Source organism: Heliconius melpomene, chromosome 13 (genome assembly GCF_056956725.1).
Source record: "Heliconius melpomene rosina isolate 202511_hmr_F chromosome 13, ASM5695672v1, whole genome shotgun sequence".
Lineage (NCBI taxonomy): Eukaryota > Metazoa > Arthropoda > Insecta > Lepidoptera > Nymphalidae > Heliconius > Heliconius melpomene.
Genome location: NC_140401.1, coordinates 2,681,619 through 2,695,267, shown reverse-complemented (window position 1 = coordinate 2,695,267; position 13,649 = coordinate 2,681,619). Strand labels below are relative to the sequence as shown.

Genomic DNA, 13,649 nt, shown 5'->3' with positions numbered 1-13,649 from the left:
CTTTATTTTATACTAGCGGACCCGAACGCGGCTACACCTGCTTGAAATATAAGAATATAATTTCTATAGAAATATAATTTCAATCTAGATGAAATGCTAAAAGTGACTATTATATTTATTTTCATAAGAATGAATATCAAAATGACGCGGTAACAAACGCGGTCGCGTAGCGACGACGGTTGTTATTAACATGGCAGAATAAATTGCATGTCAAATTAGAAAGTATTTTAATTTATTAGTATATATGTGTAATGTAATATTATATAGCCTATAGCACTTCTGAAGAATGCAGCTTTCATACAAAACAAAAACAAAGTAAATCGATCCAGTAGATCCAGAGATCTTAGCGTTCAAACAAACAAACAAACAAACAAACAAACAAACAAACAAACAAACAAACAAACAAACAAACAAACTCTTCCGCTTTATTATATTAGTATAGAAGTATAGATGTATATGCCTTGAACGAACTCCACACTTGTGATACATTATAAGGCTTTATATAACTTATTCATTTAACGATCGTAATGGAGAGCACTCAAAGGATAATTTGCGCCCAAATTTGTCAACCTCTTCGACCATGTCATGACAAAGCACTTGTGTACGACGTATGGTGCATGCTGTTACTAGTCAAGTGAAATAGTCTGAATGATTGTATGTATGTACGTATTGGAAATTAATGACAGGTGAATTAAAAAATATATATAATAGAAAAATATACGTTCTGTATTCTTAGAATGTGAGGAAAATTAGGATTTAGGCCCTATACACTAACTTTACTGTTCCGTCACGCTGTATCCTGTACACAGCAAGCTAGGCAGAGGAAACCTTGTATTAAGGAACACCGTTCCCTATTTTTCACCGAATTCTAGAGACATTGCATGTTGAATGGAGGAACTCAACGCCGCGCTTTCCCTCGTCACCAGTACAAAGAAATGACCTGTCCCGCTTACAGTCGCGCTTTTGTTCCTGCGCCACGATTCGCCTTATTTCACTGTTAACTAACTTTCCTGTTGCCTAACTTTGCTGTTGCCATTTAAACAATTTAGTTACAAACGGCGATGACATTAGAATCGAATTTAAATACAGTGTTTCGTATAAGTTAATAGAAATACTTATTATTATGGGTAAATATAATAAGTCAATAATAGTAAAAGCGTTTTCACTCACTTGACTTAAACACATGTCTAAAAAAAACTCTTACTAAATAAATATTGGTGATATGATGGTTTTTAAATCTTATAACATTATATAAAATATAAATGTTTCAACTATTATTTTTCAAGATGGATACTCTTAACAGTGATTTATCGGTATATCTTTCCGCTTCATCAACCTCTTCATACGGGTTCTCCTGGGATCCTTATGTTTTCTAAGTCATCTACTTCTATAGATATACTATTACTGCCTTGAGAGATTATCGAGATAGTTTTATTTTACCTGAGTGTGCAATTTAGCTATTTATTATAAAATACGACAAACGGTAAATCTTTCTTTTTAAAAAAACAAATTATTTATATTAAAAGTTTTTTTTTTAAATCCATTAAATTTGTCTATGTTTTATGACAGCAAAACAAACAAACACTGTCACATTAAGAAGCCATTTCATACCATAGCGGAAGTGCGTAACTTAAGAATGTATGTATGGTGTTAAATTATCTAATATAGCGTATTACTGACTTACTCTATACATATTACTTACTACCCGTATTACCTTTCAGCCCATTTACTAAATTTAGGTTAGTCATATCATAAGGGTAGGGCGGCCATATTGGTTTACTATTCAATACATTGTTTACTTGTATTTTTATTATCCGAACTGCATAAGTATTTTATTGATTAAGCATTTTTTTTATTATTACTATTAGCAATATTAAAGTTACATAAATTCATACTTACGATTCTTTTTAGGGTTCCGTTCTTTTTAAAGGAAATAGAAACCCTTATAAAATCACTCTGTCGTTATCTCTGACCAGGAAACCTGGTGTTAAGACAGTCCGATAATATTAAGAATTCTAAATGCATTGTATTGAGTAGTGAAATATTAAATGTTACATTTCCTCGAATGGGAATCGAACCCACACCTTGTCGCTTTTACTATCTCACGCTCGTGCTCATGCTTATAAATTAAAAAGTTTCATACAAATTATATTGTATAGATTAAAAAAAAATCTTACATCCTTGGTCCAACAAAAAATATATTTATTCAGTACATTTCCCTTATTAATACCAGCTTTCACATCACATCTGTCCAAGAGCTTTCATAAATAATTACGAGAAACGATATTTTATCATAAGCTAAATTAATAAGCGCCGCCGTTGTAGGGGAAACTCATAAACATAAACAACCAGTATATGAACACCTGTACCATAATAAGTGAGATTCTATGGCAACCCCCACTCGAAGGGAGAGTCTCACTTGACTCCTAGAGGAGCGATACAACGAACTCGGCCTGTAAGAAATCGATGTTGGGGACTCTACCTCTGAAACCTATTTATAATGTACGTATAGACAAACTGCTGCATAGAATTGAAATTTTAGTAATCTATAGGTATACAAGCTTACTATGGTTAATAAATATTAGGGCTATTTTTTTGCATCATCAGCTGGTGAACTGGAAGTAACTAAGAGTATGTCACAGCACATTATAAATCCCAAGATAGTTCTGCCCGTATACAATGAGCTTCTATGCCGAAATCATTAACATTATGAAATATAGAGTAGAATTCGTCAACAAATGGACTATCTAACAAAATAGTATTTTTTAATGCGAACCTGTAGTTCTTGAGATTAGCGCGTTCAACCAAACAAACTCTTCATAATATTAGTTTATAGCGTAGATAAAGTAATCTGAATTAAATATATATCTAATGAAATACATTATAAAAGAGAAAAACAGACGGAAGTAACAAACAGGGAACGGAAGTAACAAAATAAATAATAGCTTATCATTCCGCTTTCACAAAATATTATATTTGTATTGTATTGTCGATACGTTTAAAATAAAGTTAATAAAATAGATATTTAAATAGGAAAATTAAATAATATTATGGTTTTCATGAAAGTAACAATTGTATATTTACAAAAAGTAGACGTCTTACTTATTATTCTGTTTGTATTGTGAACTAAAATGTCATCATTAGAGTCCACACAATACTTAGATTTAAATATTGTAATTAAAGCGCTGCATAAGATACGTAAAAACAATTATTTTTAATGAGTATCACCCGTATGTACGTTGAAGTAAAGCAAATGGCGGTCGTGGAAATTGCATCAAAGGTTAAAAATAATGAATGACGCTGAAAGATGCAGTCTTAAACTCTTTGTGAGGATTTCTGGAGGTTTCACATCCTCTCATGTGTTCGAGATGTAATTTCAAATGTTTAATTGTTTATGAAAAATTCGGTAAAACCTAAAAAGGAGTTTAAGCAAGAAGTCGAGATCCTATTATATAAAAATGTTTCGTTGTCGCGGATGACTTATTGAAGTATCTATACGAAATTTCGGAGGAGTTAATTAATTTTTAAAGTACAATTGTGGCTGCTGATTTATTTAATTTTATTTTTCGATCATTACAAGCAGGGGGTTGCTGAGCAAAGCGAACCGGGGATAGAGCCCCCCAGATGTATATAATAGATAACGAAATTTATTATTAGCGACTAACACACGATTATTACAAATCAGATACAATATAATTCATTGCAAATTATAAAATATGTCAAATGAACAAAGAAAAATACCAATATAGGGTAAGCATACAGATAAATTTTGCACCTTTGTGTAGGCTGAACAAATTACATAGATGGTTGTACCAGTTTCTGTTGACCCACAAAAAGGCATGCGCTTCCTCAGTACTGTATCAATTTGCCCTATTATCCGGGGAACAGGAGGTCCAACGTAAATGGTCGGTATAGAATTGCTGTGATTCAGCATCGGACAATACATTGAATGGGGCGCCAAAGTACAATAGAATACGGATTCGGATATATCGGGATTTCAGATGGACGTTTTATTAGATATATTTTGACACTACAAATGAAACAATGAAACAAGCTGACTGTATGGCAAATAACATTTTAAATCATACATTATTAATTCTAGTTAGGTACGTGCAGCTTCACGCTGTATCCCGCACACAGCAGGGTAGGCAGCAACAGAGGAAACCTAGTGTTAAAACACTCAGTTCCCCACTTTCCGTCGATTTTTTTGAGGCATTACGTGTTCAATAGCGTGTGAATCAAACCCATTACCGTCGTGTTACAGTCACACCAGTTAATAAAATACGTACTTAATTAAAAAATAAACTGGTATTAACTACTACAATAACAAAAGCACAATGTTATTATTTACGAGATATTCAATTCATATTTATTCATATTGATGCAAATGAAATAATATTAAAGAATTTTCATTTAAACGAAATGAATTTCCCTTTGTACAGCTTATGGAACAAAACAAATTGATAATAAAACTTTTCATTCACGCTGTGCGTTTTTATTTTTCTGATCTCCGAATTAAATATGGTTCTGTTCTGATTCTTACCAGAATTCTTATTTATTAATCTCATAATAAATTTATTAAGTTAGAAGCTATATTTTATACTTTTATTTTAGTGACTAAATTAGGACTTTTGAGAGCTTTACCTCTTCGTTCTATACTTTTGACTTTATTTTTTCGATAAAGATTTCTACCATCTAACATCATCCTCATCCTCATGAAGTAAAATTGAACCTACAACCCTATCGTTTAAATACAGTTCAGTTCCAAGTCATGGTAACCTACAAAAGAAAAAACGCTTACAGAATATCATCTAGAATTTCCCATAACCCATTACTTGAAGACAGCACAAAAGAATTCATTGAATAGCGCCCCTTATGTTGGTTTAACGCCATGAAAAGTAACTAAGGTGAATGAATAGGATCCGATAAACCTCTTAGATCTATTCAGAAGAAATCTACTGTGTATGTTATATTTTTTGGTAGAAAATATTTCTAAAAAAGATTTTTTATAGATAAAAATTGTTATGCATTCAGATAACGTTTAGTTCTTGAAATGTTCGTATCATAATATCAATATTTAATATTAATTTGTGTTTTTATTTAAAATTCCATTATCTATTTATATATCGCATGCAATTAATGAAATTCAAATATTATCCTTATAATATCCACATCCTAATTTAACAGTTAAACTAAAGTAAATATGCACAAATATGCATTTATATGCATACAAATGCATACATTTAAATCATCGTACACAGTAGTCCCCAAAAAGATAGATTAATCTTATCACACTTTCAAAGGCATCAAACATTTCATCATGTTTGAAGTGGGCAGCTTCACACGAATATGAAAGCATTCCATTCAAGTTAACCAACAGTTTAGATTTCCATCGTTTCCACGTGGAATACGGATGCGGCGTACAATGAGGGCTCAAAATAACTGGTGTAGGGATAGGCATTGTGCGCGTCCTAGACGCTTCAGACCACTCAACGTCCCTCTTAATTAAGGGGGGCAATACTCAAATGCTCCTAGCGCGTCGAATAGCCCCATTCAGACATGTGCCGTCTGCGACGAGATAACGAACCTCTCCCGGTTATTACACTTCTGTTTCTTTTTTTATCTATGTTCGCAGCTCCACTTGTTTGCGATGACGGCTTGATTAAACAAGGCTGTATACAATTGTGTCATTGCTTCTTCAAATTGTTTTAAAAAAGTTACGCTTGTATTGTATTTTTTTTTTGTTTTTTTGCCGCCATCTCATTTGACGTAAGGCAAATAAAACATGGCTGCGGTCGTGATAATCGGATATTAACCGTGCATAACCTGAGATTGATGGTAAGGAAATAATATGTTATTTATATTTACCGCAGGTTGAGGACCGAAACGTAATTTGTATTCTTAACTAGTTATTTTGATGTTATATTATATGTATTTTTTGTATATTGTGATATCCACTTGAAATAAGTTATTTTCTCGTTTGTGCCTTAGTTTACTACTATTTTTTCACGTTTTTGTTCTTAAATATAAATTAACACATTTAGATTTAATTATTTTGTTTTATACATAGCAGTTAAATTGAATATTGTTTTTCATATCACTTAGGCATCCTACGTGTTAATGATTAAAGCGCTGTCATCTTATTTTATATGAACAAAATCAGATAACACACTCGCACATTAATAAATACTTTTCACTGTGATAATATTAAGAAATTTTTCATTAAGCTAAAACAAAATTTAAGAATTTGACACTCAATTAATCTAATGAAATCTGGTGTAACTTTTTACAAAATAAATTCAATGGGAAGAATTTAATATTTACTAGAGTTTCTTCCACTTAAAACATTTTATAGTATTATTACCATATTTGGATAAAAGACAGATCAATTCGAAATAGTTTAGACTTTACACCGTGTAGGTTCATACATAAATGTTTATACCACATTAAATTAACATGCTATATAACTAATAAAATTTTATGACCATCGCTCTAGACGTGATCCACTAAGGAGGAACATAAAAAGTTAAACTTACGACTGCCATATAAGTGGAAGACGTTTTTTCCAAGTTCAAAACTCTCCTTTTTTGCTTAATCGTCATTACTTTTAAATTACACTTAAATTTCATTCATACGGTTTGTAATTGCATAGCATCGAGCTAGATCTCGTTGTACCGTTAGCAGCCAATAGTTGAACGAGAATGCTGAACCAAGGCCGTAAAAACATCTACGCTTTTTACCCACAGTCGTTTCGTAAAGCCTTACTTACATACAAGTGCAATGTGGAGAGTTTATTGATCGAATAATAATGTCGCAATATAAATTATATTGGCATGCTTTTAATTTTAAGTAAGAATGCATTTTAAATCGAAATTATTGAGATGTATAGGAAGTGAACATGTCGATGAAATTCTGGAAATAATTTATTATGTAAATATTTTGTTAATTGAATTTTAAAGTATTTGCCTGGCCGAGGAATGAATAAAAAAATATATATTTTTTCTATATAAATATTTATTTAATGTGCGTAGTACTTTCAATGCCGAAGTATCTTAATACTAGGCTGTCTTTGCCTACCCAGCTACATGCGGGATACAGCGAGAAGCTAAAAAAGAACTTGTTTTTCTTGTTAAATTGAACGAAGAGAAAACAACTATTATAACCAAGTATAGCCTTGTGCGTATCATTATTAATAGGTAGGCACCTTTTATTACATCATTATCGCAGAAAAGCCCATCATTTAGGTTAAGATGGAGGAAAATAATAAAGACGTTTATTTAAAATCATGCCTTACCAGATCAGACCAGCTCTCATTATTTCGAACTCAAAGCAACTGCGGATGACTCTATCAAAGACCCTTTGACTATGAAGGCGTTGCGGAACAAAACATGATAAATGTTTTACACTTTCAGCAAATTTTGTAAGGAGATGACGGAAGGAAAATGTTTACTTTATTTACGGGAAAAATAAATAATTTTGCCAGAGAGGAAAATTAGACAGTATCTTATAAGTAAAATGAAAAGGTAGCTAGGTAACGTAATTAATTTAATATTGTATAATCAGCACAAAATATTTTTTGTTACTAAAAAAATTCAATGTTAAAATTAAAACTATGGTAAAAATTGCGTAATTATACTAAGCTTAAAATAACAGAAAAGTAGAAGATTATTTAAATAACTGAAGTAGATATAAAAAACTAAAAAGAAAACTTTATATATACTTATTACAAATATAATCAAAAGTTTTTGAATAAGCAAAGGGCAATAAATGTCTTTATAGTCAGTACGTCCATCAAATATCCAATTCCTTACACTGTAGTTGTGCCTGCTGCCTATAACTATGTAATGTGTTCCGGTCAATGACTCACCGCCTCTTCGCGTACAACCTCCGTAGTCCGTACTATTGACGTGAAATGGACACAGATGATTCATTATATTTTTTTCTTATACTAGATACCTATGTTTCATAAGTTTTTGATAAAAATGTATGCTTATTTTATTTATAACTTTATTTTCTATATATATTGCCCATGAGATGGTGGCGCAGGGGCTTTGTATGCTTGTGGGTTCGATTCCCACTCGAGGCAATTAAATTATTATTGTTTTCTATGGTCTCATTTTTACAGCAGTGTAAGGCTAATTTAAAAATAAAATAAATTAATTTCGAAATAGCACAAGTTAAATTAAGAATAATTTTGAGCAGATACAAATAATTGCAATATTCCATTTTTCTTGCGGATGTCAACATTGTTATACCTTATTGTTTGTTGTCTGTGTCTCATTTTCACTGGATTCATCTAGTTGTAATTGAATTGAGAATTTCATGACATATTCATATTGAAGTTATACAATTTATAAAAAACGTAGAGCGAGCTTTTTAATACCGAATATAATAATTATAATGTTAATCTTATAACAAAATGTAAAAAATATTTTCTTTACAAAGTTAACTAAGAATATCGCATAACCCATATTCTTTAGATCGATAGCATGGAAACTCACTTGTTTCTAATATTCTATTTTAAATTTCCCTATAGGTAAGTGGCACTGGCAGTTCGTCATTCACTGTAATCATAGTACGGCGACCCCACCGGTCGATGGGGTTTTGTTTTATTAATTTATGTACTCAGGTAATGCATTCATTGTGTAAGTTGCGAATATTTTATTTCTATTTATAGCTTTTTATAGCTTTCAAAGATGTGTTTTACAATGAAAAATTTGCTAATGTCACGTAAATTATGCTTTTTATATTTTTTTTATCCTTAGTTTTAGTGGTTTATATTCAAGAATTTTCAATAAATAAAAATAAAAAAATTATAAATTACTATTTATTTATGATATATGAGACAAAAAGCCTAGTGATAAATTATTCCTTTCTGTAGTTGCAGTCTATATAAAGGCATTTCATGCTGAGAAACAGAATATATGTATTTTATAATCATTTCGAGCATAAATGTTTTACTATGCGAGTAAAAAGTGTAAGCTTTGGCGTTAATTACTCCTATTTCCTAATATTACAAATTTTTTTTTTATTACTTTTGTATATACGCAATACCTCCAGAATTCGGGGGTAAATGGGGAAACGGAAGTGTCTTAACACTAGGATCCCAGGTTTCCCCTGCCTACTCTGGTATGCGCAGGATATAGCGTGAAGCTTAAAAAAATGTTGCATAGAAAAATGTCACCAAACTTACAAATATGGTTTTGTTTACCTTGAACAAAGTGCAGTGACTTCATCAGTTTGTACTACCACTCATACATACTTAACAGCTTGCATCGTTCTTTGTTTGCTCATCAAGCGTCTGATTAAACTTGCATTACAAAATGAAGTCAACACAAAAGGAAATTGAAGTTGAAGTACTATTGTTTTTTTTTATCTTTCTGTTTTTTTAATTACGGTACCACAAAGATCTCATTATAGGAAATTAACTCGCGGGAAATTTACCCATTTATCTGACCATTGATTGGTACATTTTCCATAAAATATATTTATTTTAATATTTTGAATACAGTGACGGAAATTAAAAGCGCTGTAATTAGATCACTTTTAATTAAATATAAACTGCTACTGCTTTTGATAGATCCTTTTGATGGAATTGGAAAATAATTAATTGTATTTTCAGTTTGATACATTTTAATTAATGCTATTGACGTTGAAACTGATGAATATCAGTGCTAACATTTTAAATAGTAATTTGGAATTTGTCTGTATTTCATAATCCGCATTTTTGAGTAAAGTCATTATTGTATACGAGGCCAGTCGTGGCGCAGGGGTGGTGTAACTGTAAATGCGTCAGGTTGTGGGCTCACCGGAATTCGACGAAAAGTGAGGAACGAAATGTCTTAATACTAGGCTTCCTCTACCTACCCTGCTACACTGAACTACCTACTACGTGAAGTTGAAGCTGTCACAAAATAAAAATAAATTCTGAAATCAATTGAATTATAGTAACCAAAGCCTCAATAAGTCAAATATCTTCGGGTAAAATCTATTATCCTCCATCTGCAATCTTCAAATGAATATATTACCTGTATTATTTTTATTATCTTATAAAAAAAATATGTCCACCGATTAAAATTTCGTTAAAATTTTCATAATCTGTGGTCATTTGTAAACGATGTCACGACGCGACGCAATAAACAGAGCACAAATAAAGCCGTCAAAATGCAATAAAACGTAACAGTCGGCGGCCATTAAAGCGGTAAGCGGATTTAATATTATAATTATTTAAACTTTTAACGACCCCCCCACCCCCCACTTGTGCTGCTCTTGATAAAATTAAAGTGGTCTAAACAAATTATTTCTTAATTTCAGATTTCATTACTTTATGATTAATTATTTTTTTTATGTTTTGAATTTAAGAGTTCATGAGTGTATACTGTTTTGTAAGTTACAGACAAAAAAATATTAATTGTAATTTTATGTTATTGAAAAATAATAAGTTAATTTAGCAAATATTTCCACGCAATTGTTTCGCAATTGTCTCGAGTTAAAGTTAAAGTTACATACTCTCGTTATATTGATAGGTGTACCTAACTATATGTATTAGAACTTGAAATAATAAGCAATTATTAAGCTTGCCTGCCTTATGTACTTACTGCTGTACAATCACATTTTAAAATGATTTTTTTAATATAAAATGTAATATTATTAGAAAAACTAATATAAACATTCTTTAGAGACTAACTCAATCGATTTTTCACCGGCGTCACAGTGTCGTTTAGATTATTAGATAAGACACTATGTGATGGATAGCACCTGTATAATGTGTATAAAAAACTTTATAGGCTAGCAGTAAATTATCTGGAAAATACAACTTTCTTTTATTATAAACTTAAACCTTATTTATAATATATTATAGATATTACGTTTTTTAGAGATTTACATTTAAAGTTCGATGAGTTGACTAAATAACCTTGGAAGTAAGGTGAACTGACACTAAGTTAAATCAAATAAAAATAAAGCGTTTTAAAGTTAGATTAAATAAAAGCCTCCATGTCAATATAAATAAGGTTTCTACAAGGTAATAAGATAGTAAATCACGCGGCGTGACAAACGATTTCTATTCCTCCCCGATTGGGTACAATACGTCAGGCTTACAGCCAGGCCTAGACCGAATTAGGATAATATCAACGATCTCCACACGCTTGCCACCCTATATGGGTTTGACAGATTGTGACTTGCCGAAATACATTTGATATCGACATAAGAAAGTATTATAACTGCCCATTTTGCTTAATAACAATTTTATTTCATCTTTCCAAGAATATAAATATTTTTAATATAATGTTGTTACCGTACAATCTCCTTTGTGTGTTTTCCATACAACGTGACATTGGCGAAGTGAATAGTGCTCAACTGGCACGCTCGAAACGCCATAAATAAAGAACCGAACCGAACCTATAATGTTGTTTTGTTTATTTTTATAAAATCGTTAAATATTGTTTTTTAAATAGTATTTAAAATATTTAGTCTTACTAATTGTATAATCGTCTTATAAAACAAGGTTAAAATTTCTAGTAAAAACCTAAAATGAAGCACGTGTAAATGATTCAACATAATTTTACTTATATTTACATAAAATTTGATCCCAACCGCTCATTTTACATTCGTCTAAAAACAATCATTAATTATATTCACAATCTTCCCTCTTTGTTCTCGTTAATTCTTGTGGATTTCTAGTTTCATTAAAGCATTACAAGGCAAAAATTTTCATCATTAATTTTGTTATAATAATATTTTCTAAATCATTATTTATTAATGAGCCCTCGTAGCGCAGTGCCACAAACGTAGACGCGACGGTTGTGGGTACGAATCCCACTCGGGGAAATGAATTACATACTTAATATTTTCATTTGCGTGCACTGGTAACAAGACGAAGCGCAAGTCAAAATTTGGCACGAAAATGGAAAAAGGAGCATATGCATATTGGTCTCATATTATCACGACTAAATCTAAAATAAAGCTTTAATAAAAAACTGTTTACTTGTTGCAGATAACAATGACTACATAACAGAAAAGAAGAACTTGCTGTATTAATATATAAGGTTAGTATATTAATAAAACAAAAGTATTGACAACTATATAGGTATATTTTTATACTTTTTTTACAGATTTTTATTATTGTGGCGCATCGGCACAGTGTGTAAACCCGGCAGTTGTGGATTCGAGACGCTACCCAAAAAATTGATTTGTATGAACTAAAACTGTTTAAAATGAGTCGCTTATTTTGAAACGACTTCGTGTAATTCGAGAAAATATTTTTTATAACAAAACCTATACTTCAGAGAAACCTATATTTTTTATTTCAGCTATCTTTCCTTCAGGCAACAGTTAATCATAGATAAAGTCTTACCCTCTTCATATTCTGACGCTCAAGTTCATACTCCTTTTTTAGTTTGGTAGGTATTTATAGACATTTTTTTCTTGTTTTTTTATTAAAGTGGTACGTTCGTTAACTCAAAAAAACCTTATTTTTTTATTTAATTCGACAATTTTATTTAATATTAAAAAATAGAAATATCACCCTACATAAAGACATTAAATCTCAATTCAAATAAAATGTATCTTTTGTAATACATATAGCGATATAAATGCGTATAAGATATAAGTACATATCAAATGCCCGACTTAGGGCGGGGATAGCCATTGAATCGGCAATTCCGAACACGTTTAATAGATAGCGCCATTAGCAATGGGAAACCATCACTTTTGGGGGACTTTTCTCCTTGTTCGTTTATTTTTTTCCTTTTTTTGTTAGCTTCACATTGTTTTTTGCATATAACAAGATAGCTATATAGATAGATAAGATAGGGTACATAGTGTTAAGACACTCCGTTTTTCAAGCACGGCCTAATTTTCGAATTTTCGGCCTAAGTCTCATGTTTATACATTAATGCTATGCATGTAATATATTTTCATATTTTTCTTCGGAAGTGTCGATATGAAATAAATTTATTATTTAAATTATTTATAAGAATTATTATTATTCGGTTGTTTTTATATAGGAGATAAAGGTATGGACGATACCATAATTTCTTATAAAAATTTTTTTTACAATTTATATTTGAAAAACAATTTTCAAGTATACCTACTTAATAGTAAGAAACGAAGAAGTATATCAATATCCGTAGTTTTAAATAAATCTTTGACACTCTACCTACAACCCTAGTAGATAGTAGCGAAAGCATTTTATTTTATTCCGCGAAATCGTTACTGATATCTATTTTAGCTCAATAATTTTCCGCTGTGATATTTTCCTTTTATAGTTTTATTTAGATTTTTGTAAAATCTATTCAATAGTAACTTGTATTTTTACTTAAATAAATAATAATTCTATTCTACTAATATCATAAATGTAAGAGTTTTTGAGAAACCTTAGATTAATAAAGCTTATACATCTGAATAACAAATATTTGACAATTTATGTACAGATTTTACATAATTATCGGGCGAAGCCTTGCGTGGGTCGATGGTAAACTATAGTGTTACAATCACTGATACTAAGCCTTTATTTTTATAATTTCCTCCAAAAAAATAAAAGAAAATTAATCTATCTAATTTGACAAATAAAATAAATATCTAAAGATATAACAATTTACAGAGAAGAGAAATATAATAATTAAATTTACTTTCGTTATTTTGTTACA

General features: G+C 30.7%; 1 protein-coding gene across 9 annotated transcripts in view; it reads left to right on the top strand.

The window, feature by feature from the left end:
* The window catches only part of stan (Protocadherin-like wing polarity protein stan), a 144,096-nt gene that overhangs the window by 94,796 nt on the left and 35,651 nt on the right, over positions 1–13,649 (top strand). For all 9 annotated transcript variants that reach the window (XR_014878630.1, XR_014878629.1, XM_085195932.1 and 6 more), the window contains exon 3: positions 11,996–12,047. The gene's annotated coding sequence lies outside the window, so the exon portion shown is untranslated. The remainder of the gene's footprint in view (positions 1–11,995; positions 12,048–13,649) is intronic.